Source organism: Akebia trifoliata, chromosome 10, assembly GCF_017979445.1.
Source record: "Akebia trifoliata isolate Shusen 1 chromosome 10, ASM1797944v1, whole genome shotgun sequence".
Taxonomy (NCBI): Eukaryota; Viridiplantae; Streptophyta; class Magnoliopsida; order Ranunculales; family Lardizabalaceae; genus Akebia; species Akebia trifoliata.
The window spans coordinates 16,348,821-16,371,340 of NC_141384.1; positions in this window are offsets into that span (position 1 = coordinate 16,348,821).

The window sequence follows — 22,520 nt, forward strand, 5'->3', positions numbered from 1 at the left end:
TGTTGGTTTGTATCCTTTATGAAAATTTTTATGTGAAAGGATTGTGAACTTTATGAGGGGCATTTTCGTAATTTTGTTAAATTCTGTTAAAATTGGTGAAATGATCTATTTGATTTCGATTTGTTATTTTATGTGTTCAAGAGAGTTTTCCTAAGCGTAACGTAGGCTCTAGGGTTGTTTTGATGTCAGGGGTATTTTGGTAATTTGATCAATTTTTAGTGATTTTTATCGTGAAGCTTCTTTTTGGTCTGCAAGATGATGATTTCTATGTTTCTGGGGTTGTATTTTCCTAGCGTAACGTGATTTATAAGGTTTTGTCAGTTCAAGATACCTCATCCGGATTTCTGAAACACATCTGGTAACAAAATAAAGCAACGGAATACACATCCATCATTGGGAATCCTTGCGATCGGGTTGACGAGTTGATTAATCAGGCGGATGCAAAAATGGGGTGTCTACAGTTCGTTCCGGGTCCATGTCTAATTGCAGCACGACGTCAGGAAGTACCAACCTCAGCTTTGCTCTTGGAAAACTAACTGCTCACCGAAGACTACATTGCCTCCTCCACGGGTGATGCCCTGATAGTATCCCGCTTATACCTAGTCCTCATAGTTGACCTATCCTTGACCTCACCAATCAAAGCTGCCCTACTCCTTGGAGTACATACCATTTACAGGAAAAACCAACTATTTGATAAAGGCAGCGCATCAAAACCAAATCTAACCCGGATCAAACCTACTAACAACCAAAACCCTAGCCCGGACCAAACTCGCCAACAACCAAAACCTTAACCCGGCCAAAAGAATCCATCCAAGACATTCCCCACAAACCAAAAGCTTGACCCTATCCTTTTCCGTGACTATGCCTCACCACCTCGAACCTCGTAAAAACCAATTCCAACTCAACCTACCATAAATGCCCAACGAAAAACTCACCCTAGACTCATCCGAACCATTCCTAACCACCCCCCACTCATTCTCTGAAATCCATCCCAACCTAACCTAAAGAAACTACCCCAACATTCAAAGAAAATCCTACAATTTCTAATGGCACATGTTCGAAGGATAACATGATAAATAATGAAAGCATGCCAAGCAAAATAAGCATTCGTAACAAGTATACAGCAAGGGTTTTCATACAATAGAAGCTTATAAAAGAATGAACAAAGCAAAGGCATAAAGAAAGATCTATCCTAACAAGCAAGTGAATGATAAAGTTTGTTTTCAATTCAACTCAGCCTATTACTATACCCAAGCCCACCTACTACCTAAGCCCTTGGACTCAACCCATCATCATACCTATTCAACCCATTATTACATCGAAACCCAACCTACCACCTAAGCTCATTGGACTCAACCCATCATCATACTTATTTAACCCATTACCCAATCATTCTACCCAAGCCCAACCACCCTACCCAAGCCCAATTCTCAATCCAAATCCTAAAATCACAACCAATCACCGAAGATCATTAAGGTGGGACACATGTCACCACCTCAACTCACCTACTTCATCCAACTACCTATCCCCATCACCTTTCTCTAAAAAATCTACCCACATCTCAACCCATACCTTTACCTAACCTATTCTCATCATTTCCTACAAACCTATCCTTACAAGTCATCTTTACACCCCTTACCAATCTAAACATTTCTTCTCTCCAATCAACACAATAAGACCTAATGAAAAAATACAACCACCATCAATTCATACACACTCCCTCTCACAAACCTCAAACCATTTTACTTATTTTCATTATTTCACCAAACTATGCCCCTAAAAATGACTTTTCAAAATCTAGAAATTCTCCTTCATTCTCAATAAAATAGGACCCAATGAAAAAAAAACCCCTTTACTCACAATTTTTTCTACTCACAACTCTCTTTCAACACTTTTTCAACCCACAATTCCCTTTAAATCACTCTCAACTCACAACTTTCTTTCATAATATCAACACCCACAACCTTCATCAGCAAAAGTCCAACTCCTGTCATATCAAAATCAAGACAAGGGAGCACATATCTGAGATCAAAGAAGATCAAAACATAATCAAGGTGGCTTTTTGGAAAAAAAGAAGCAAATAAACTCACTTTTCTTTTCTTTACTTTCTCTCTTCTATTATTCCTCTCTTTTCTCTACACTTATACGCCACAAGAGGTTTAAGCCATAGAAGGGCCTAACCCAATTCAACTCAGCCTATTACTATACCCAAGCCCAACCTACTACCTAAGCCCATTGGACTCAACCCATCATCATACCTATTCAACCCATTATTACATCGAAACCACCAACCTACCACACCTAGCTCATTGGACTCACAACCCATCATCATACTTATTTAACCCATTACCACAATCATTCTACCCACCCAAGCCACCCTACCCAAGCCCAATTCTCAATCCAAATCCTAAAATCACAACCAATCACCGAAGATCATTAAGGTGGGACACATGTCACCACCTCAACTCACCTACTTCATCTACCTATCCCCATCACCTTTCTCTAAAAAAAATCTACCCACATCTCAACCCATACCTTTACCTAACCTATTCTCATCATTTCCTACAAACCTATCCTTACAAGTCATCTTTACACCCCTTACCAATCTAAACATTTCTTCTCTCCAATCAACACAATAAGACCTAATGAAAAAATACAACCACCATCAATTCATACACACTCCCTCTCACAAACCTCAAACCATTTTACTTATTTTCATTATTTCACCAAACTATGCCCCTAAAAATGACTTTCAAAAATCTAGAAATTCTCCTTCATTCTCAATAAAATAGGACCCAATGAAAAAATACCCCTTTACTCACAATTTTTTCTACTCACAACTCTCTTTCAACACTTTTTCAACCCACAATTCCCTTTAAATCACTCTCAACTCACAACTTTCTTTCATAATATCAACACCCACAACCTTCAATCATCAAAAGTCCAACTCCTTGTCATATCAAAATCAAGACAAGGGAGCACATATCTGAAGATCAAAGAAGATCAAAACATAATCAAGGTGGCTTTTTGGAAAAAAAGAAGCAAATAAACTCCCTTTTCTTTTCTTTACTTTCTCCTCTTCTATTCCTCTCTTTTCTCTACACTTATACGCCACAAGAGGTTTAAGCCATAGAAGGGCCCTTTTTTCAATAAGGAGGCTCTCAACAGTTTAAACCAATATCAAAGTCTCTTACATTTGAGGGCACAATCAGATCTATCTGATTTTTCTTTTTTGTTTATTTTCAAATCCACCAAATTTGAGGTTACTACAAACGGTATAAGGAGTAGGGTGCCTAACAGCTTCCCTACTCCCTAATATGAACCCCTTTACCTAGATCCAAGGTAGACCAACGAGCCCCATCCGTACGAGGGTCATTAAATGCTAAAATAACACACTTTTCAAAATATACAACCTGAGTGACCATTCATACCCCTTTTATAAAAAGAATGGTGGCGATTCCAAACCCAAAGTGAGAGATATTTGGAAACAAAAATCTCATGTCCACAACTCTTATCAGATTAGGGCCCCGACCAGTTTCTTACCTTGAAAATTAAGGTAGAGAAGACCTATGTAAGCCTAGATCCAAGGGGGATCCAACTTTTAATGCTATATCTGTGCGTAGGTTACTAGTTGAGACACCCCATTTTTGCACTCGCCTGATTAATCAACTCGTCAACCTAATCGCGACAGTTTCCAATGATGGATGATTATTCCAATGCTCTATTTTGTTACTAGATATGTTTCAAAAATTCAGACGAGGTATCTCAAACTAACAAAACTGTAAAAACCATGCTAAGCTAGGAAAGTATAACCTCAAAAACATAGAAATCATCATCTTGTAGACAAAAAGAAGCTTTACAATAAAAATCACTAAAAAAATGATCAAATTATCAAAATACCCCTAATATCAAAACATCCTTAGAGCCCCCTTACGCTTAGGAAAACCCATTCAAACACATAAAATAATAAAATGAAATCAAATAAATCATTTCGCCAATTTGTACAAAATTTAAAAAATTTACGAAAATGCCCCTCATAAGGTTGACAATCATTTCATGCTAAAAATTTTCATAAGTGATACAAACCAATAATCCCATTGAATGTCTTACGAAAAATCAATTTCAAAACATCCCGGAACATCGAAAACCGACTTGAAATGCAAAAGTTCTCTTCGGGGGCAAAATGGTAATTTTTTAATTTAAAAAAAATTTTAATTTTGAAATTAATAAATAAAATATTATTTAACGTAAAGTAAAACCTTAATAAAATTAATTTAAAAATCTAAACCAAGCCAATCTCATAAGACTTGAGTCAAAATTCTAATTAAAATCCTAATCTAAAAAGACCAAGTCAATCTTATAAGACTTAAGTCAAAATCCTAATTAAAATCCTAATCTAAAAAGACCAAGTCAATTTCATAAGACTTAAGTCAAAACCTTAATCTAAAAAGACCAAATCAATCTCATAAGACTAAAGTCAAAATCCTAATTTATCTTATCTAATAGGAGACCTATTCAAACCCTAATTCTTTAAAAAAAAATCTATAAATAGAGAGCCTCCACAACTTAATTTCGTAGGTCAAAATAAACCATAAAAAAAGTAGGTCAAAAAATCTCCTTAACCTTCTCCAAACCCTGATTTTGAAGCCCTAACTCTCTGCTTATCATCCAAACCCCAGTTTTTACTCAAAAAATATCAAAAAATCCTTCAAAAATACCTAGAAATTCATCAAAAAATTTAAGAAATACTCAGATCTAAGAAAGAGGTACTTCAGCTTGGAGATTCAAAATAGATCCAATGACGGAGGAAAAGCAAGGAAACTCGTATAAGGACGCTCCCTGCTAGTATTGAGGGAACAAATCGTTGCGATCATCTAGGTATTCTTTTTTTTACTTTTATTTTTATTTTTATTTGTTTTAGGTCTTTTAGCGATGTAATCTATTTTTTGGAAAATAGTAGAGACTGGCGTTTACTGGGCGGGGTTGGTGCCTAACACCTTTCAATCCCGTAACATGATCCCCGAACTTAGTTTCTTTTTGTAGATTAGTTGTTTTTATCCATCTTGAGTCAATGTTCGATTTCTATACCGTAATAACTAGATGGCGACTCCCAAACCTCGAAAATCAAAAGCGGATCTACACATCCCACCGATCGAGGGCACTTTCAGTAATGACTTTACTGGGGATTATTGAGGATCAAATTGAAAAGTCCCAAGTATGAGAACATTGCCATTTAGACCTAGTTTTTTTTATGTTTGTTTTGTTTATTTTTTAATTTATTTGATTCATTTATTTTTGGGATGGTATTATGGTCTCTCGGCATCATTTTTTAGCGTATTATTATGGAATATTATTTGCTAACTTAGGGTTATTTGGAATGACCCTAAATAATGCAGGATATTGAGAGGATGATGATGTGAAAAAATGGGTGTTGACCCATTTTTATTATTTGAATTATTTTTGGACTTGTATTATCCTTTATTGGTATTCTTTGGTTCGATTTTGGATACTTTGATTTGGCATATAATTTTCTTTTTATGATTCAATCTAGGGTCATTTTGGGATGACTCTAAATAATGAAATATTCAAATTGACATATGAATTGAGGACGGAATGATGGTGGTTGGGATGAGGAGCCATAGACTTTTAAAGGAATTTTTTTTGAATGAAAATTTATTTTTTTAGCACGTTAATATGCATAGGTGAGAAGTTATGAAAATAAATTATTTGTGAGTGATGCGCTAAGAAAAAAAAAATTGCCTTTTTAATGTCGTTTGTGATGAAGAGAGGATTCCAAGAAAAAAAAGTGCAAACAAAAAAATCATAAAAGTTTTTTTTACACGTGGTGTGCCATTAGTAGAAAACGTGTTTTACTGCTTCTATCTTCTTCCCCAATGTGAGCAAAAGAAGGGGACGAAAAAAATAGTAGAAAAAAATGCCTTTCTTTTTGACCTCTCTTTCTCTTTTGCACGCACACACACACACACACACACTCACTGTTCAAACCAAAATCCAAACCTTCGTTCATGAAGAAACTATTGTTTCTCCATGATTGAAACACAGGTTCTCAATCTGGACCACAATGACCAAAACGAAGAGAATATCAAGAAAGAGAAATGTTAAAAATTGGTGCATTAGATTTCCTGAAAAAAATTTGATGTTTCACTGTCGATTAGAAATTTGAACAGGCGATCCATCTTTATTAAGTGCGAGATTTTTTTGCAAGATTCGTTTTTTTATGATTTCTTCAGTACTTTATGAACCTGACGTATTCTTGGGTTTGGAGTGTTTTGATTTATCTTTTTAAGAAAAGTGGGATATCTTTCGTCACCTTCCGTTATGATGAGGGATGATCGATTGGATCGAATCGAATCAAATATGTTTCTACAAGCAGAAGTGGATGAACTTGGAGAGTTTTAGAATTTGAAAGACAAATCTGAAACTTTTTGCTGAAATTATCTAGCTAGGATGATCTCATCACCATCGATTTGGATGGAATTAGATCTACTTTGGGGAAAATCTGGTTTAGATGTTTCGACGATCATAGATTCTATAATTTCTGTTGCATCTTTAAATTATATAAACAAATTGAAGGATCGGAGAGATGGAAAAGTCAAGCGACTTTATGAGCCGATCTCTTTTCTTTGTGGCAACCACGATCGTGAATCTTTTAATCTCATTAAGGAGAATACATATCATGGCAGCCATTGTTGAGAAGAAATAACTCTCTGTGTTGTTTGAGATCGGCTATAGACACACCAATTTTTGTTAGCGCTACATGGGGTGTTGATTTGTTATAAAAAAAATAAAAAAAGGTTGTTGCGAGTGCTGTGTGTATTGTGTTGGCAGCAACACACATAAAAAGAAAAAAAATCAATTTTTTTTTTAAAAGAAGGGGGGCCAGGAAGCTTGACGAAAGTTTTAGAGATCTATTATTAACACACCAATTTGTACTTGTGACACACCAATCCATATGTAAATAATTATTTATTTTCCAAAAGAATTGGTGTTGTAAGTAAACATTGGGTGTGCCATAATGTCTCAATTGTTGTAAAATACTATTGGCAGCCCTATTTGTGACCAAAGAGATTTTTATTGACACACCAATTTTTTTAATGTTACCTCAATGATAGCAGTTACATAGTGATTTACATAAAAATTGGGGTGGCATTAGTAAAAGATGGTATGGCAATAATGACTCACTTGCGGGTTACATGATTTTTTTTATTTTATTTTTTATTTTTTTAGACTTTTGCTTTTAGTAGTTTTTTATAATAATAATAAATAATAAAAAAATCTCCATTTCCACAAGCATGATTTTATCATTAATTCAATATTTTTTGAGAATCTCGATTAATTTAGGGTCACCCGAAGTGATCTTTGATTGGATCATAAAAATAAAATAGAAAATTGTTTTGGTTCATTCTATGCATGTTTCAAAGTTGAATTTGATTGAATATTTTGTGATTACTTATCTATTATGACATGATCTTGATAGATATTTGAATGTGCTTACTTTGATCTTAATGTTGATGTGATGGGATTTGTATTGTTTTGATTAATATGTGTGATACCCATGTTGTGATAATATGATGAAGCCCATGGGCCCATTTGTTTGAAAAGGCCCCGGGCACACCCCACCTTGTTTTGCACACACCATTGACACGTTTACCGCTTTGCACGCTTGCATGTCCCTTATAGCCAACGTGGCACTAGTGTATGGCCCGGTCTCCTCGTGAGATGCGACATCATGTATGAAAACCAGAACTCCAATCACGTACCTTTATGATATATAAAACTAGGACATCAGTACCGTTCGATCAAGTGACACTGAAAGGTATATCGATGCACCCAGGCTAAAGCGACCTGAGCCTTTATCCTATTGTAAGCCGCAAAGTCACATGTCATGACCCGAGACTCGTACATATACGGTATATCAAAATTAATCTAAGTTCACCAACTGTACTTCTTGATCAAAATCAGTGCCTAAGCGAGATCCTACCCCGCTATGCGCCACCTCTCAACTGGGGATTAAACTGACTGTTTTTTGATTTCAAAGATTTGAGTTGGACTCTTAGATTATCACCTATACGGTACATCAAACCAAGTCCCACGTATCGAGAGGTATATAGGTGCACTTGGGCAAGGGTGGCCAGATAAATCGCATTGCATGTAGTAAACCATGAGTATAAAAACCTCCCTATAGGTCACGACTCAAAATTATCGTGGGTGTTCCCGGGTTGTTTGTTGGAAATTGACCTTGCAAATGATGAGATCAGGAATGTACGATTTTGTCCTCAAGGAGCAATCTTTTTGTTTAAACCTGATTCGAAATTACTGTATTACTAGGTGCACCAACCCAATAAAGAGTCCATTTTAAAAATTTGGCAATGATTCATAATGACCCAGTCCATCTCGATCTAACGACCATGATAGGCCGGGCTATTTAAATGAAAATGGAATTCAAACCCTTTTCTAATTCGGGTTTCAACCAAGAAAAATATTTTCCGAAATAAGAATATTTTTCAGAAAAAATATTTTCCAAAAGAAAAGAAAAGGAAGGAAAAATGATTTACAAAAGATCTATTTTTACATAGAAAAATTTTGAAATATGTTTTTTACAAAAAATCTATTTTTTTGCATAGACCTTGAAAAATTACCAAAATATGTTTTTCTAAAAAGAAAATAAATGTAAAAAAATAATCAGATTTGTGAAAATTTTTATATAATAAAAACATTATTTTCCAATAATTTTCAAGAGTGCAATAAAATTATTTTCCTTCTAAATAATCATTGAATAGATAAATTGTTTAATGGATTGGTGTACAGAATTCAATAAAATCTTAGGGTTCATTTAAAATGTTATCAAGGGGGTAACCTTGGAATTGATTAAATTCACCTTCAATGATGTTTAAGGGTTATCATTGCACCTAAGCTCAATCGTTCACCATTTTACTAGGGTCAGTAGTCCGGTCAGTTAGAATGAATGTCAACACCAAGTGAATCGTCAGAAATGACCCCAAAATCTTGTAAAATTACACAGTTGTTCCCTGAAGATCATAATGCCTCAGTCCTGCCGGTTGTAAGCAATGCCCCTAGTCCTCAATCCATAATCAAGCCCGTTGTGGGTAGTTATCTTGAGTTTCCATGAGTTATGTGGGTTAGCCTGAGTCCAATTTTTTTTTATACCAATCCATCAATGTCATGTTTTCTTTAGATTAAGTCTACTATTTTCCTGTTGGGTCAAGTTAGTTTATAGAGGTGTCTGTCGTCCCATCTGAAATTGATCGGATAAAGAAATTTTTTGAATACCTCGAGTGCATTAACGGATTAACTAATAATCTAACTTCAAGGATAGATAATGGTCGGGCTCAATCTTTAATCAAGAAAGCAAAGGTCATTGACCTCGAAAGAAAATAATTCCTAGAGAAGTTCATATAGAAAACATCTTATCCTCCAAAGGAACACAAAGGGATAATGTATTTACTCAGAAATTTTGAAAGATTTGTTCGTGTGATCTTATGAGGATAAGTTAGGTACAAGCTTGGGTGTTGTTCAACACAGAGTAGATACTCGCCCATATCAATGGAATCAAAGAAGATTTTATGACATGTATTAGCATTATCTTCACTACATCTCGAATTGTAAAGTTCATTCAAACACATATTATCAGCCGATAGGGGGGTACCTTTTGAGCTGATCTCTGATAATGGGTCGTACTTCAAAACTTAAGTAATTATTTTGTGTTCAAAGTTCAAGATTCGGCATCACAAATCATCCCTCTACCGTCCTCAGATTAATGGAGCGGTTGAAGTAGCTAGTAAGAGTCTCAAGATAATCATCGTGATAATATGTCAATCATACCAAAATTGGTCAGAAAAGCTATCATTCACACTATGGGGGTGTCGTACTTCAAATACAGTCTTCTACTAGAACTATTCCCTACTCTCTAGTATATGATATGGAAGCAATCTTACCAGTTGAAATGGAAATCCCGTATCTCAAGGTCTTGACAGAAAGTCAATAGCTAAAAATGGACTAAGCTCGTCATTGGGTACGAAGAGCTAAATTAGATTGAAAAAAAAAACAACCTAGAAGTTCTGTACCACATGTAAACTTATCAGAGAAGAGTCACTTACAAGAAAGTCAAAGTTCACCACTTACAAGTCAATGATTTAACCATTAGACTTCAAAGAAAATTGAGCACCCCTCCTTGACTATAGGAGGAAGTCTGAGGAGAGATTCATTCATTAAGAAATATTCTTGGATTTAACCATCAGATTTCAAGATCATGATAGAATTGAACTACCAGAACCAACCAATCTTGACCAGATCAAGCGGTACTACATTTAAGGAGGCTATCTTTGACCAAATCAATTTTCCTGCTACCCAGTTCAATATCTTCTTTCTCAGCCCTTTGTAATCGTTTTTTTTTTAAATACCTTTTTCTTTCTCAGCCTGATCACCTAACCTAGGGGAAGGAAAAATTTGAACTACGTTTTGGTCTGATCCAAAAATTCTGGGGTACGTAGGCAACCTGAGAAGTTACTTCAGGCCCGACCATATCAAAATAAAAAAAAGTATATTTCCCCACACAAAAAAAAACCTAGAAAGAAAAAAATTCAAAAGAAAAAAAAAACATCTTCAAAATGGGGAAGAAAATTCAAAGTAAAATAAAAGAAATGCCACATAAGGGATATTTGGGTTTTTGAACCTCAAAATTCCTTTCTTTCTATGCCCAGTCCTAAGCTTACCTATGAAAGTCCTTCTAAGTACCGTGCAAAAAAGTCAAGAAATGTAGTAAAGCATGATCAGATAGTAATTCCAGAAGTTCAGAAGGGAAGAAAATAAAAAAAGAAGAAAAAAGCCTATTAAGTTGAAAACTCGAAATGGCGACTTAGGCAAAAATTTAGACAAGCTCGCAAAGTTGAAAATCCGAAAGGACGACTTTGGCAACAATTAGAGCAAAGAAAATAAAAGAAAAAAAGGACTCGCTAGATAAAAAACCTGAAAAGGCGATCTAAGCAAAAGTTAGAGCATGTTAGCTAGTTTGAAAACTTGAAAGGGTAATCTAGGCAAAAGTTAGAGCAACAAAGAAAAACAGAAGAAAACTTCCATGAAGTTGAAAAGCTAAAAGGGTAGTCCGAGCCACCAAGTTTCAGTACCCAGCTTAAGACTCAGAAGTCACAAGCATCATCTACGATTAATTTGAAAATTTTCTACTTCTCCAAGTGAACCAAAAGGAAAAATGGTAGATTTTACATTGAATTTCAAAAAGGCAATGCTTTGTTCCCTTGAGCTCGACTCAAAACCTTCAATGTAAAATGTTAAAATTAAAAGTTGAATCTTTATTGCGTTTGTGGTAATCAAATATTTCAAACCTTCATAACATGGAGCACTTTCTTTTTTTCCATAACATGTACTTTTCCCCCTTATACTAGGGGTATTTTTTAAAAAATTGTGTTCAATTATCTCCAGTACAATGTTTCCTATCAGACTAGGGGCATTTTGTTCTCAAGCTTGATCAATGTTAATCCTAAAGGATATGGGAATCCCGAATTTAAGGTTACCCTCTTGATAGTAGTTTTTCGATAACCCTTGAGGTACAAAGAAGTTAAAAAATTCATAAAATTTTTGAAAAACCTTGAGATTCAAATATTCTTTGAAATCTCAACTTGTTTAAGGTCGTCCAAAATGATCTTTGACTGGACCATAAAAATAAAACAAAAGAAAAAAATTGTTTTGATTCATTCTATGCCGGTTTCAATGTTAAATCTAATTGAATATTCTGTGATTGTCCATTTGATATGCCATGATCTGATATATCTTTATCATGTGCATGCTTTGATTTTGAATCGAATATTATGGATGTTGTTTGTATTTTGTTTAATATTTGAAATCCATATTGTGATGGTTTTGTGGCGCCCCGCCAAACGCTAACACAAATCCCAAGGCCAAATCCCAAGGTACTAGGTGGCACCTCGAAATTTCGGCATGGTCTCCTTTGTTTATGTTAACATTTCACGGAACTCAAACCTGATAAACCAATTTATAACAAAACCTGCATATAAAAATGTAGATACAGAAAAAAATAACAGCGGAAGACTAATTACATCTAATATGTTAGTAGATCAGAGTGCGGAAGATTTATCAATATACAGGCTTACCAAAACATTCTCACTCTAACATAGGCCTAAACTCTCAATCCAAAAACTACACACATCCTAGATGAAACTGACAACGCTAAGGGATGTGGCCCTAGTGCTCACCAGGCAATAAACTCTGATCGTCGATCTGATCGACCAGATACTCCTCAATTGCTGACTCTACGCCTGCCTCGGTAGCTGCAAGTACTGAAACTAAAAAAAAAATAGGAAGGAAAGGGTGAGTAACAATGGTTACCCAGTAAGTCCACAGCCAATTCCTACTAATAACCCTTCCTAAGCATGATCGAATAAAGCATACTGAACATTTTAATACATGTAAGGTTTTACAATATGAAGCACAATTAACTGGTACATATAGCCAGGGATGAACAACTAAACAGTTTAAAAATTACACATAGTATCAATCGTCCATACTCATTATACATTTTCCATTTTATGCAAATAGTATTGACAACATTGAAATAAATGACATGCTTCTCAGTTTATAATTCGAAATATAACAACATATACATACTACAAATGGTGGAGTATTGGAATTAAAGAGTTGGGATTTACGACTAGATTGCTCCCAGTCAGGACATGATATTCCTCAAAAACATCGTAGTTCCTGATTTTGTGGCTGGTCGTGTCTACCACGCTTGCGGGACCATTTATCCGGCTCAGGCTGGCCGTTTGACGTGACCGTAAGCAATGGGTCTCTTTTCGATGTGTTAGAACGTTCGACTACTACTAGATTGTTAGTGATCACTGACTAATCATCTTCGTCTATGCCTATCAGGCGTGCATGTGATTCCCAAATGACACTCCACTCGTATACGACCACCTTTACAATACACGTTCACTGGTAAAGATAAGAAAGGAATGGACCCGGATTCCAGTTGTGACTCCACTCTCATACGCGTCCCATACCACGTATGAGTTTGGTGGTCCCTACCGTACATCCCAGGATAGTGTACCCCTCCGGATGATGTGACACACTATCCCTTCAGGCATTCACAAACCCTTTAACAGCTCACAAAATAGCTACGTACATATATGATTTTTCATTTAAACAAAAGAGAAATTAACAGAACAGGGTTGAGAACGGATATCCAGTTCCTACCATGCAACCGTGGCCACCCGGCCTAAAATAAATAACAGTACTCAGCGCACGCGCTAACATAATCGGAAATAAACATGCAACCCTTTCATTAATAACCTGGATATCCTTTCACCAACCTACACACAACATACCATGTAAAAAGCAGACATCACCCCTCGGGTGTGATTCTGACAATTTACCGTTTCATCCCTTTCCCATTCTTTCAACATTCTCATTTTTCATCTTTTCAAATCAACCATCCATTTCCAATCTTTCAAGGTCATTATTTCGGTCTTTCCATTGAAAACCTTCAAAGTTTATTCACAAACAAGGTCCCGATGACGCACGGAGCAAAAACTGTTAAAAATAATGAAAGCTGGTAAAAATTTGGCTAAGTGTCGGAAACTCAATTTTTCAAAGTTCTCGAAATTGAAAATGGGTTTTTCGAAATGAAAGTCTCGCTTACGAGATTCGACACCATATAGTTTTTGTAATCTAATTCAAAGTAATGTGAAAATTATTATATTTTGAAAACTTGTCGAAAACGTCGAAATTTACGTTTTGTTCTTAAAACCAAAATTTGGATTTTGATCCTTTGAGATTTGGATCTTAAAACCATTCCCATTGTTCCGAAATGGGGGGTAAAACCTTAATTTCATTAAAGAACTTAAAGTAAATTGATAATTTTTACTTTCCATTTACTTTACTGTTTTTAATGAAATAAAGGGTGACAAATAGTGTATAAGGTGTGAGGAGGTCAAGCCAAGAGTCAGAACACTGTTCTAATCAAAACTGTGTCTGTCAGTGGCTGTCGGTGGCAGAACCAGGATTCTGTCGGTGGAACCGACAGATTGGTCATCGGCAGATGTCGGTGGGACCGACGGTCCTGCCGCCAGAACAAAATTTTCTCGCGTTATTTGGTTTTGTCGGTGGCAGAAACCTCATTCTGTCGGTGGGACCGACAGGATACCTTCGGTAGGTGCCGGTGGCACCGACCCTTCCCACCTACAGCCTGAACCTCACTCGCGATTTTTTTTGGGTTTTTCGATCCCTTTCTCGATTTCTTCTTCCACTCTTCGAACCATTCGACCCACCCACGATTTTGTTATCAAAATTCGATAAAACATAAATAAAACACCTACTTCTATCATGAATTTGAAATCAAACACCAATTTCTACGATTTAAATGCAAACAATAAGTTTTGTTTCAAAACCCTAAATGCACATTTCGGAAATCTAAAGCTACCAATAAGAATTGGAAGTCCCTTACTTGGTTGTGGACGCCAAGGATACAAGCTAGCACTACAAATCAGGGTTGGATGGCTCGAGAGTTGAGGTTGGGCTGACTTGGATGCCAAATAAGCAAGGGTTTGCAAGGTATCCGACAATGACGTTCTCCTTCGCTTCTACAATGAAGTATAGACCTAGCTCCTAACTCGATGAAGCCCTCGGATGGAATGTGTTGGGGTTTACTCGAGCTACCCGGCTGGTTTTGATGGAGGATGGAGAAAATGAACAAGAATGAACAACCAAAGGTGGTGAAGTTGTAGCCCTCGTCGTGGCCGACAACTTTGCCTTCTTCGTCGAGGTTCAACTCGGACTCGTTCGCTCTAGAACATGGTGAGAATGGGTTGAAACCCTAGGTCTAGAGAATGGCTGAGTTGAGTTCTTTGGAGAAGAATGAAGAAGTGAAATGAAATAAAAGAAAGTGAGTTTTCTTTTATAAAAGGGCTGAGGGTATACTTGTAATTTCCCCATCATTTCTAGTTTCGATCGTAACTTAACTATTCGGACTCGGAAAACGACAAACGAATATACCATTTTGAATAATTTTTTACTACGGATCTAATGGTATCATCAAATCTTTTCGATTCTCGCTCTAACAAAATTCCACTATTTTGGATCCCACTTAACGCGAAATTCGAGGATTTGTTAACTTTTTCCTCCGAACTCGAATTCGAACTTGCTTACAAGCTAATGTATATATTCTGATCCTTTTGAATCTAATGGCGAAGTCGATTTTCCTCAAAATTAATCATAGCAATATTCGAGTATTTTACTCTAAATCTCTCCTTCGACATTTTCCTCTAAATCTCACCATTTAATTTCCTCGAGACATGAGTTGAAAATCTGGGGTGTTACAGGTTTGATTTGGCCCACGGGATATTTCATTCGAAAAATGCCCCGGACACGTCCCACCCTAATTTACACGCACCACTAGCACGTTTATTTTGTTACATTGCACGCTTGCATGTCCTTTCTAGCCAATGTGGCACTAGTGCGTGGCCTGGTCTCTTCGGAGATGCGACGTCATTCATGAAAACCACAACTCCAGTCACGTATCTTAGGGTATATAAAACTGGGGCATCAGTACCGTTTAATCAGGTGACTCTAAAAGGTATATCAATGCACCCATGTTGGGGCGACCTGAACCTTTTGTCCTATTGTAAACCGCAAAGTCCCATGTCCCGATTGCCAACGTAGTACTAGTACATGGTCGGTTCCCTCGTGGGATACTACAACCTTAGACTCGTACCTATACGGTATATCAAAGATAATCCAAGTTTACCAATTGCATTTCTTGGTCAAAATCAGTGCCTAAGCAAGATCCTGCCCCGCTGTACCTTACTGTACGAGGGGGATAGACTACGTCTATTCTAGACAAGAGGTATTTAAGAGGGCCCTTGCTCAGCACTGTGCGCCACCTCTCAACTGGGGATTAAACTGATTGCTTTTGACTTTAGAGAAGTGGGTTAGAGTTTTAGATTATCACCTATACGGCATATCAAATCAAGTCACCATGTACCGTCTGATTGAGTACGTTCGAGAGGTATATAGGTACACTTGGGTAAGGGTGGCTAGATAAATTGTATTACACGTAGTAAACCTAGAGTTTAGGAACCTTCCTATAGGTCACGACCCGAACCGACTATGGGTGTTCTTGGGTTGCTCTAATCAATCCAACCAACAGGTAAATGGGCAGACCAATCCAGACCGTTCAAACTAGACCCGTAATATCAGTCTGACCCAATATGTGAAATGTAAGTCAATTGGCCCTATCGACAAATGGATCAAACTGATCAACATCAAACCGGTTTGACTAATTGGTTTTACCTTCAAAGATTCAAACCATTTTATACCAAATAGATGCAATCCTAGGGTCAAAATTATTTCGTCTGATCAAAGGTTCTATCCTAATTAGGGGCAGACCCGTGACTAACCTTTTTCACCTTCTTGGTCACTATAGACTTATAGTGCAATTGTATTCAATGTTTCCCACTGCACTTAAGCTAATCGCAAGATTTTAATCATGTGGTTAAGAATCAAACTTTCAGAATCAATGGTTAATCTTGGTGTACTTCCACTCAGGTGATAATTGGTCCCAAATGTTCTAAACTTCCATCTGTACCACTTTGGGTCCGTGAAAAAAATTGTCTTTCTAGAATACCATTGCCAAGTAGTCAGTTTTTGCCATAAGTAGAAATGAGTACCATGGATGAAGCTGCGCTCCGTCAGATTTTAGAATCCTTTCAGGCACAGATTGTTGATTATGTCCAAATACAAATTGAATCCTTGAAAATTGAAAAGAAAAAAGATAAAGTTATAGAACCTCAGGCTGTGTTTGACCTCGTCGAAGACCAAGAAGATAATGAATTACCTGTCGACCATATCTTAGCTCATCAAATAACTCAGGTTGAAACTACTTTGAAGAATATCAAAGACCTCGACGATCTTACTTTTGGATTAGGGGCAATGATCTTGTTTCCCACGGTCTGTCTGTCAGAGAAGTTCACAATGCTATATATGGAGAAATTTGATGGGATTGGATGCCCTAGGACTCACTTGAAAGTATATGTCGGCATAATGCAATCTCAGGGTCTGAGTGAAGAACAGATAGCTCAACTTTTTCAAAGAATCCTTACAGGTCCTGTCCTACGCTGGTTAATGTCATTGGACTCATCTCAGGTAAGAACATGGCATGAATTGATGAAAGAGTTTATTAGTCGGTATTCATTCAACACGGATATTGAACTCACAAGAAGAGATTTAGAAACTATCAAATAGAAGCCTGGGGAAACCTTCACTGAATTTATTGCTCGATGGAGAGCTAAAGCCTCTCAATTGTAGGATCGACCTCAAGAGAAGGAATAAGTCAAGATCATCCTCAGGAATCTCACTTCAAATTATGCCAAGTACTTGATGCTTCAATACCTTCCCACTTTTCAATCCCTCATTGAGGTTGGAAATCAAGTTGAGGATGCCTACTCTTTTGGACATTTTGGTAACTCGTCTGAGTCAAAACCCAAACATTTCTATCCCTATGTCAATTCCTTACAAGTGGCCAACACCTCTTTCACACTATCTCCTCAAGCCACTTAGTTCTCACAAACTAAGTCGAGGAGACAATTTTTCAATCTTGGAATGTCCCTAGTGTTGCCTATAAAAAATTAATGAAAAAGGGATTGTTGGCACCACTGCAACTTAAGACTTTACCTAATCCCCTCCCTCCAAACTTGGACAATGGGCAATTTTGTGAATTCCATCAAATGCCCTGTCATATTCTTGATAAGTACATTACCCTCCGTCATGCTATCCAAGACCTTATTGAGTAAGGAATAGTCACCGTACCCACTCCTACTACTCCCAATGTTAAGACTAACCCTTTGCCTACCTTTCAAAATCAATCCCCTCCTATTCTGAAATTAATATCCATATCCAAATCCGAATCAGTTGACCCAGTTTCCTTCATTCACCCAATTGGTCTTAACAGTGCGTTCGCTTCATGCCAGAATGAGCTCAACTACCTTAAGGCAGTGGTAAAATTAAAGAACAGAGAAATTATTGAAGCAATGAGTTGTTCAGCATATGACAGGTTAAAATCAGAACATGAAGAGTTAGCAAAAGTGGACAAGTTAAAGTCATACATCGAAGATATCCAAAGTGGCAAAGACCTTAGAATTGTGTCCTTCCATTCAGAATGATGTCCTCGCTTTAAGTCTTCTTTTTTAGTTTCAATTTTTTTCAGTCTTTAAACTCAGATGGTTACTTCAATTACATCAGTTTTTTCTTAATTTTGGGCTTTAATCAAGTGTGTCAGTCTATGTTTTTTTATTTTCAATATATAAAGAAGCTTTTGATTATCATACGTGGAATAATGATGTGAACATAAAATCTAACACGAGGAATGACTCAAAGCTCACTAATCAAACTTGATAAATATGGGAGTTAAAGAGTATACTCAAGAAGTACAGATCGGTACTACATTATCCTCAGGGGAACATGAGAGAATAATAAACTTACTTGAAAAATCCAACAATGTTCTTTCATGGTCTCATGAGGATATATTGATAGATTGCACCCAAATAGAGCAAGACATAAAGTCAAGGGTGATTTTCAAAATCAAAGATTATCGGTTAAGAATCATGCAGTTGAAACCATCGACAAAGGTGCTAAGACCTATAAGTGGATCTACCATGTTTTTCACTCAAGAGAGGAGAGTTTTCATTCATAAAAGAATAAAAGATTTTCTCAAGTTCTAGAAGAGTTGAATAGTCGAATATAGAAAACTCGATCATACTCGAATTCACTAAAAAAGATTAAAGAATATTCATTCTCAAAAGAAGATCGTACTCGACAGAGCAATCAAGACATCGAGTTCCTAGAATCTCGACCAAATCAATTAGCATTTCACCAAAGGAGGATTCCTTTGGTCAAACCATTTTCTTGTCTTACCAAGAAGAAGATAACCTTCTTTAGCCCCTCGTAGCCTTTAAAAAAAATCAATAGCCTCTTCTTTCTAAACTACACCGACCAACCTTGGGAGGAAATCTTAGTATGAACTACGTTTTAACCTGATCCCAAAAGAAAAAGAAATATTTGAGGTACGTAGGCAACCTAAGAAGTTACTTCAGGCCTGATCATGCAAAAAAAATGTATTCTCTTAAGAAAAGTGTCATCCAAAAGGAAAATCCTCTATTGAAAGGTTCAAAAGAAGTGAATGCCAAACTAGGGGCATTAGAAAAAAAGAATCAAAAGAATTTACAAAAAAAATGACAAAAAAAGAGAATATTAGACTAGGGGCATTTTGGGAAGTCGAGCCTTTTACCCTTTTTTTTTTCTAAACCATGTCTTAAGCCCACCTATTAAGTCCTCCTGAATGCTAATTGACTCGGTTAAGGTGTAGGAAACCAAGAAGCTGTCGAGTTGAATATTCAAGATCATTGAGAAAAAAGAGAAGCCTGCTAAGTCAAAAATCCGAAAAGAAGAATTAAGCAAAAGTTAGGATATAACGATAAAAAGAAAGCCTGCTAGGTTGAAAACTGAAAAGGTGACCTAGGCAAAAATCAAGGCATCTTTAAAAAAAGAAAAGAAAAACCTGCTAAGTTGAAAATTTGGAAAGACAACCAAAGCAAAAATTAGGGCATCATCAAATGGGAGGAAAGGTCCCATCAAGAAGAAAAATTTAGAAGGAAGCTTGTGCATAAACTAGGAAATGTAAAACCATTCAAGCTACAACATTCGTTTTTCAGCCACGAGCTCATATTCGACGAAGAAAATGTTGAAGTCAAAAAAATCAGAAGTTATCTTGAATATTGTAAGATCTTCAAGAGTATGTTTACTTGTTCAAGTGTTCGCTAATGGAAGATGTAGAATCATCAACCACTTTGAAAAGAAAGATCTTCTATTCTAATATTTATCAAGATTTTTTAAGTCCAGTTCAAGTATATTTTTCAAAAGAAATTCAAAAGAAAATGATCAATCCCTTATTGCATATATGATAATCTTAAGAGTCTTAAATTTAAGGAAATGTCAGTTCTTTTATCTTTCATACATCAGAGTCCATATTTTTCAAGCGTAATCCATTCCATTAGTCTCATAGTCAAGTTCCAATTAAAGTCAACATTGAAACTAGGAGCATTTTTGAAAGTCATTTAATTCCAAAGTTTAGTTCTTAATCACATGATAAAAAGGAAAATCTTACTTAAAAGTTCGATGAAGTCCAATGATAATTATGAATCCAGATGCATAATAAGCCAATAAAGGTCCCGGTCTTTCAAACTTTGAGCTCGATTTTGAATCATAGAATGAATTAATAGGATTGTTTAAATTCATATAAATCTAAGCTCGAGAAACGTGGCTTAGTAAGTTCGAGTCCGAGAAACTAAACTCCAACTTTTTTTGAATCATAGAATGAATTAATAATATTGTTTAAGTTCTTATAAATCTGAGTCCGAGAAACGTGACTTAGTGAGTTCGAGTCCGAGAAACGAGACTCCAACTTTTTTTGAATTATAGAATGAATTAATAGGATTGTTTAAATTCCTATAAATCTAAGCCCGAGAAACGTGGCTTAGTAAGTTCGAGTCCGAGAAACGAGACTATAATTTTTTTTGAATCATAGAATGAATTAATAGGATTGTTTAAGTTCCTATAAATCTAAGCCTGAGAAACGTGACTTAGTAAGTTCGAGTCCGAGAAACGAGACTCTAACTTTTTTTGAATCATAGAATGAATTAACAGGATTGTTTAAGTTCCTGTAAACCTTAGCCCGAGAAGCATAGCTCTAATAAGTTCGAGTCCGAGAAACGAGATTCTAATTTTTTTGAATCATAGAATGAATTAACAGGATTGTTTAAGTTCCTTAGCCTGAGAAGCATGGCTACAATAAGCTCGAGTCCGATAAATGAGACTCAAACTTTTTCGAACTCTAAAAAAGAATTTCAAATAGGATTTAACGAATTTCCTACAATGTTATGACTCCAATTACCTCATTGTTCAACCTTGCCATGATTTCTTTCGTTGCATAAGCACATTTTAATTTTGAATCATTATTGTCAGTGAGAGAAGATCTTTAGGACCTGACACATTTTTACTCAGTAAGTATCACACCATTGCATATACGTGCACTTTTGCATTAGTCAGGGTGAATTTTTTAAAATTTGAAGATCTGACATTGTTAGTGAGGGTTCAAGCTCGAGAACCTGACAAACTTTTTTGGAGAAAGTTTTACCCTCAAGGATCCGAACGTCCCGACGAGTTGTTAAATCAGGCTGTAAAATGAACTGTCACTAGCTTTGGCATTCAGATATCGCACTATCTACCGAAATAGATTTGCTATCTAGTTTGCTTCAACCCTCTGCCAAAGAGGGGCATCTGTAGATACCCCATTTTTGCATTCACCTGATTAATCAACTCATCAACCTGATCGCGACGATTCCCAATAAAGGATGATTGTTCCAAGACTTTATTTATTACTAGATATATTTCAGAAATTCACATGAGGTATCTCAAACTAACAAAACTGTAGAAACCACGCTACGCTAAGAAAATAGACCCCAAAAACATAGAAATCATCATCTTGCAGACAAAAAGAAGTTTTACGATAAAAATTACTAAAAAATGACGAAATTATCAAAATACCCCTAACGTCAAAACATCCCTAGAGTCTACATTACGCTTAGGAAAATCCTTTCAAACAGATAAAATAACAAATCGAAACCAAATAAATCATTTCGCCAATTTTCACAAAATTTGATAAAATTACAAAAATACCCCTCATAAAGTTTATGATCATTTCGCACAAATATTTTTATAAATGACACAAACCAATATTCCCATTGAATTCCTTACGAAAAATCAATTCCAAAAACATCTTGGAACATTGAAAAATGATTTAAAACGCAATAAATCTTCTCTGAAGGTAAAACGATAATTTTACAATTTTAATAATTAAAAATTCTGAAATTAATAATTAAAATATTATTTAATGTAAAGTGAAATCCTAATCAAAATTAATTTTTTTTAAGTCAAGTCAATCAAGTGAGACTTAAGTAAAAATACTAAAATCAAGTCAATTAAGTGAGACTTAAAGTCAAAACCCTAAAATCAAGTCAATTAAGTAAGACTTAAGTCAAAACCCTAAATTCTAGTCAATCAAGTGAGACTTAAGTCAAAATCCTAATCAATTTAATAAGATCAAAGTCAAACCTTAATAGAATTAAATTCTAAAACTATTTAAAAGAAACATAATCTAACTCTAACTCTATCTAAAAAGCTCTTAAAAAAATCTATAAGTAGGGGTCTCCACACCCTAATCTCGTAGGTCAAAATAAACCCTAAGAAAAGTAGGTCAAAAAGTTTCCCTAGCCTCCTTCAAACCCTAATTTTGAAGTCCTAACTCTTTACCTAACATCCATACCCCAACTTAAGCTCAAAAAACACCTAGAAATCCTTCAAAAACACCCAGAAATCTATAAACAAATAAGAAAGAT